Consider the following 6,000-nt stretch of genomic DNA (forward strand, 5'->3'; position numbering starts at 1 on the left):
GGAAATGAGCAGAAATGCCCACCCGGATCCAAAGAGCTTCTGCATTGCATTATTTGTAAGTCAAAAACCGGAAGCTGCCGTGACGTCTGGCCTTATGAGCCTGGAGTCCGGGGCACCCTTCAAAGTGCCGTTGATGAGGGTTATAATGAGGCTGGAAAATTCTCATTGAATACACCAATGGATGAGCGTGTCAAAGACTGTGGTATGAGAATCACTAGCTGAGCAATGCCCACAAAACGCCCTCAGAGTGAACCCTGTCTATCGCAGAAACCTGATACCGGGAGAAGCCTTCCTGGGAGGCGGCGTCTCAGGACACCTGCTCCAGGTGAGAAAAAGAAAAGGCCAGTGAAGGCTGCAGAGGTCCTTGTTCGGGCTGTGGAATCAGGCCCTATTGGTGAGAAGAGCCTTTCACTTGGAAGGACCCACGCCCTGCTCCTTAGCTGGCTGACCTTGGGCAGACCACTGAACCTCCCTGCGCCCGGTTCTTCACTGTTAAATGAGATGTTCGTCAAGCGCTTAGATTCCTTCCTTCTCATCGTCCCCATGGCCTGGAAGCCACAGGCTCTCCTTACAGTGGAGACAAAGAAACCTGGTGCTCCTTCCCTCCCGGCTTCCTTCCAGTTCAGCTGCGGTGTGGTGCGGAGGGCACCTTAAAGAGACCTTCCCAAGGGTACTCCCTTCTCCTCTAAATATCGGTTTACGCACCTCAGCGGGAGAGGCGGCCTCCCACGGAGGAAGTAGAAATACGGCCACTAGAAGGAAAACTGATGACACAGTAATCCATTAACCTTGGTCTCAAAATAGTCAACTGCAACTTTAATTGATTTCAAATAAAATACGTCTAGCCTTATTTATGAGGTAGATCAGACTGTCGGAAGTTATATTTGCATCAGACATTAGGCTTACGAAGAGAAGCCAGGCTTCTGCACAAAATTTGCTTTCCCCCACTCGTCTTGTCTCCACTGCTAGTGCGCCCTCCACAAAGCGCACCCAGAGCAACTTTCCCAAAATGCAGATGTAATTACATGCACACATCCCTGCCATCTGAGACACCTGTGCTTGCACCTGTTCTGTGGGCCACCATTTCCTGTGGGAACAAGACTGAGCTCCCCAGACCCGGCCCCACCCTCCTCCTGCTGCTGCTTCCGCCCGCCCTGCGTCACCCCAGGTGCGCAGGCCTGCCCCACCCTGAATGTGTCGGGTTGCTTCTAAACCTTCCTGTCTTTGCTGATGCTCTCCCTTCGTCCTTGAAGGGCTTTCCTCACCTGGCTCACCAGACAAACACCTACTCGTCTTTCCAGACTCAGCCGAGCTTCACCTTCTCCGTGAAGTTGCTCCTGACCTCTCTGGTCCCAGCTGGATTTGCTGTCTCCTGCACAGACTGCTAACCTGCCCCGCACAGCAACTCAATCCACTGCATCTGTTTCTTTACTTGTCCACCCCACCCCCACCCCCACCCCCGATCTAGACTAAAAGCTCCTTCAAAGGAGAAAGTGCATTATTTCACCTTGGAATCCCTGGTACCTATCGTGGTCTTTTCATTAACTCACAACACAAATATATCGAGCTCCTTCTAGATTCCCTGCACTTTCTCAGGCACTAGGAATACAGTGCAGTAGCAGAGGTTGTAACTGTTGGCTACAATCCCCTTTTTCATCTGGGTGCGTGGTCTCCCCACCAAGGAGTGCATTTGCAGCCTCTCTGGCAGGTATGTGGTCATGTGGACGAGTTCTAGCCAATGGGATGTGAATGGCAGCAATGTGTTTACCTTCTGGGTCCTAATCTTAAAAGGGAGGGGAGCCCCTCCTTCCCCACTTTCCTGTCTGTTTGAATGTAGACGTGATAGCAGGAGCTGGAGCAGCCACTTTGGATCATGAGGTGGCAGAACAGTTAGACGTTGGCTAACTTCCCTTCACCACCAGGCCCTCTCACCACCTCTGACCTGACTCTAAACTTACATCGTGGGAAAGAGAAATTAATGAGCAGCTTGTTCAAACCAATGTATTCGGGGCAGGTGGAGTGGGGGGGGTGCTGACCATTCAGGCTGCTACGGCGAAATCACACAGATTGGGTGACTTTAAACAGCAGAAATGTATTTCTCATAGTCGTGGAGTCTGGAAGTCCAAGTGCAGGTCTCTGGCAGAGACAGTGTCTGGTGAGAGCCCTCTTCCCGGCTCACAGACAGTCCTTTCCTCGCTGCCTCCACACAGGGCGGGAGGGCTGAGGGAGCCCTCCGGGGTCTCTCTCATACTGGCGCAAATCCCATTCAGGAGGGCGTCACCCTCCTGACCTAACCACCTCTGAAGACCACACCTGCTAATCCCCTCCCACTGGGGACTAGGTTTCAACATATGAATTGGGAAGGATGCAATCATTCAGCCTATAGCAGGGCCTCTTTGTTACAGCAGCGTATCCTATACCTGACTAAAACCGGTGGGTCCCCTAACACAGACCTCTCTACTGACTGAACTTGCTTAACATAGCCTCTGAGCCCATGTGTTCACAAAGCGAATGAATAATAGTTCAAAGTATAACCAAAATCAGTGGGAAAAAACAAAGACAAATAATTTAGAAACCTGCCACAGTAGGCAGATAGCATCACGTGCCACGAGGCTGGAATACTTTGGAGCCTGTGCTGCTGCAGACAGTGGGCCCACGCATCCCAGCCCCACGGTCCCATCTGCCTTTCCCCCAGCACACAGAGCCACCGCGACCCCTTCATTCTCCCCGACACCCTGCTTTCCCTCAGTTCCCTCCTCGCCTCGCCCCGCCCCTCCTAGAGCCATAGCTGTGATTCGGCTTCTCATTACCGCTTACCCAAACCGTGGACTAGTTACTGAGCTGGCCTCTCCACCCTCCAGTCTTCCCCAGAGCTGTTGCCATGGCAATCCTCCCTGGCAGAGTGCTGATCAAAACCTTCGAGGACTCCCCATTGCCTGCAGGTAAAAGGCCAACCTCCTTAAATTAGCTCCGCGCTTTGGCGCGCCCCGCCTCGCCCGCCTCGTCTCCCACTCGCTTGCCTCACCTCCGCTGTGTCACGATCCCGTGACACACTTGCCATTTCCCTCCTTGGTGCCTTTTTCCGAGATGATCCCCCCTCGCCGGAATGCCTCCCGCATCCAGCCTCACTCCTGTCTCTGCCTGCTACACTCCTACCCTTCTTTCTCGGTCCAGCCAATTCTTTCCTCCCGGCGGGGCTCTTTTTAAGTCTTAGAATCAAAAGGATTCTATCCTCTCTGTGGGCATTCCCAGCTTTCTGTAGCCCTAATGGAGCATTTACCAGGCTTGGGTTAGGACTGGATGCGGAGTGTGAAGACCATCCTAGTGCTAATATTAACCACAACCATGTCAGGGACAACAATAATGATGTCTGTCTGTTTGCCGAAGGTCTGCTACGGGCCAGGTCATCTCCCGAGGGCACTAACTGCATTAGAGCAGCCGCAGCCTGCAGCACCCCTGTGGGCCAGGTGCCGTTTCTCCCCTTCAGAGACCGAGGGAGGCGAAGGCACCGAGAGTGAAGCAGCCCAAGGTCACACACTGCTGGGGTTTGAAGTCCCGCCCTGACCGCATACTACACACGTGAACTCAGACAAGTCACTTCCCCCCCTCGGGCCCTCATGGCCTCATCCCTCAGCTGCTGCTGCGTTGAGACAATGGAACAGCGTGCTGTCAGGGAGCACCCGGACCAGTCCCGGATGCTAAGTAGGGTCTAAACTCCTGCTCTCCCCTGGTCTGCAGGGGGTAGCCCGTAAGTCCTATTCACGGCCTCCCCTACATGTCCCCGTACAAGGCAGGTACTTGCAAAATGTTTGTTTGTGGTGTGGCTTATGTGTCTGTCTTCGATGTCCAAGTCCTAGCCACACTCTGCCCAGTACCTCTCAAGAGGAGAGAGAGTAACGAATACTCCCTTGTTACCATTGCATTGAAAACAACAATAAACTTTAACGTACAAGAAGGTAAGGTATTGCTCCTGCCCTCTTCCTGGGATAAAGATATGAACAGTGGTCAGTCCTTAGGGGTCGTGCAGGTGGGCCATACAGGAGACTGACACGTGGGAAAAACTGGCTCCTGACTCGCTTCAGCCGTGGGACTTGAGCATCTGTTATGGCCACCGCACCTGCACCCTCACTGGTATTGCTCTGCGAGCCCAGGTGAGCACAGATGCACTGCTTGCTGAATGAGCGACCCTGAGGAAGGTCCTTTGACCCTTGGTGCTGCAGTTCCCTCAGCTTTAGGGTGAGGTGACAACGGCACCTATGCCATAAAGTGTCATCAAGGTAAATGAGGTCTCATAAGTTGCTTGAACAATGGTTGGCACCTACTAAGAGCTAAGTTTCGGTAATTATCGTTATCACAGTCAGCTTTCCAGGTACCGCCCCTCCCTCTGGCTGGGGTGCTCCCTTAGCTCCTGAAATAGACAGAGCAGTGACCTCCACCTTCCGTGTTTACAGAATCGGCTGCACACCTGTCTCTCTCTGGCCCCTCCCACAGACATCATCCTTGCCCCCCCCCCTTTGCCTTGTGCAGAGTGTGAAATGGCTCACCCAGACCCCAGCTGGGAAGCCACACCAGTGCCACCACAGCCCTGCTCTGACACGGCTGATGGGTCTGCAGGGCGTACACTGTGCTCAGCAGGGGGGTCTGGGGGGAAGACACATTTTTACTGCTCATCGCCGGTGGCCTGGAGCTCTCGCAGGCATTGTGACTCTCACACGATTTCCATTCACCGTCTTGATAAAATCACACAGATGTTAACACCAAGGATGAGAGCTGGAAAATGATTGGTCGAAGGTCATGCAGCTGGACAATGAAGGGTCAACATGGCGAAGCATGCCAGAGGAGAACTCTAACCTGACCCAGACTAGCTTGCCATCAGAGGACCAGAGGACACCAGGGTGAGAAGGGGATTCATTTGGGCTTTAGGGATCATTCCCTTCTGAGTAATACTTCTGCCCTCTGCCACCTGCTTTCAGCAACGAAGCCTCGAGAGGCCTGGACTGTCACTGGGACTGCCAGTCCATACCTCCAGGGTCACCCAGTTGCCGCCCCACAAAATTGGCCACCTTCCTCAGCAACATACTCCCCCACTCTCCAGGTTATGTTTTGCTCTGGTTTGTATTTAGGTTTAAGTGAAAGAGAATCCAGATTTTAGGAATGGATATTTTCTTAAATTAAAAAAAAATGCAGTGTTGTGTAAGTTGCAGACCTGTGCTCAGGGCCTCTGAGGGACGGGGCTGGGGTCCTGTGGTTTGTAAGCTCTTGTCCAAGGGCCCGAAGTTGGGTTGCAGGCTCACAGCAGGCGGAAACCTCTGGATGCCGGGGCTCAGAGGGGTCACACAGGCCAGGCGCTGTGCTCCTGGCCTGCCCTCTCCCCACCCCCGCAGCAGCGTTCATTATAATGTGTTGCACAGGTTGGGATTTTACTTAAAACCTCACGTTGGAGAATAAATGTTTTGCTCTGCTAGCAAAAATAACAAACAAAAAGCTGTCAAAGCCACTAGTATATTAGAAAAAACCCCAGTAGGGGGTAGAACAATTCTTGGTCCTAACCCCCCATTCTCTATCATGAGTTCTTAGGCAAATTTCCTTAGCTCTCTCCCTTTTCTCTCTCTTTTCTTACCATCCTCAGAGCCTCAGTATTCCCATTTGTGAGATGGAAAAATCAAGCCTCGCCCTGGCTGGTGTAGCTCAATGGATTGAGCATGGGCCTGCAAACCAAAAGGTTGCCAGTTCAATTCCCAGTCAGGGCACATGCCTGGGTTGTAGGCCAGGTCCCCAGAGGAGGCCACCTGAGAGGCAACCACATATTGGTGTTTCTCTCCCCTGTTACTCCCTCCCCTCTCTCTATAAATTATATATATATAATTATATAATATATATATATATATATAAAATCTTTTTAAAAAAAGAAAAGAAAAATCAAGTCTCAGTTTGGAGGACTGTTCTGAAAACCGATATCACGGGTGGGTGTGGCCATTATTTCACACTCAGAAATCTGTG

Source organism: Phyllostomus discolor, chromosome 7 (assembly GCF_004126475.2).
Source record: "Phyllostomus discolor isolate MPI-MPIP mPhyDis1 chromosome 7, mPhyDis1.pri.v3, whole genome shotgun sequence".
Lineage (NCBI taxonomy): Eukaryota > Metazoa > Chordata > Mammalia > Chiroptera > Phyllostomidae > Phyllostomus > Phyllostomus discolor.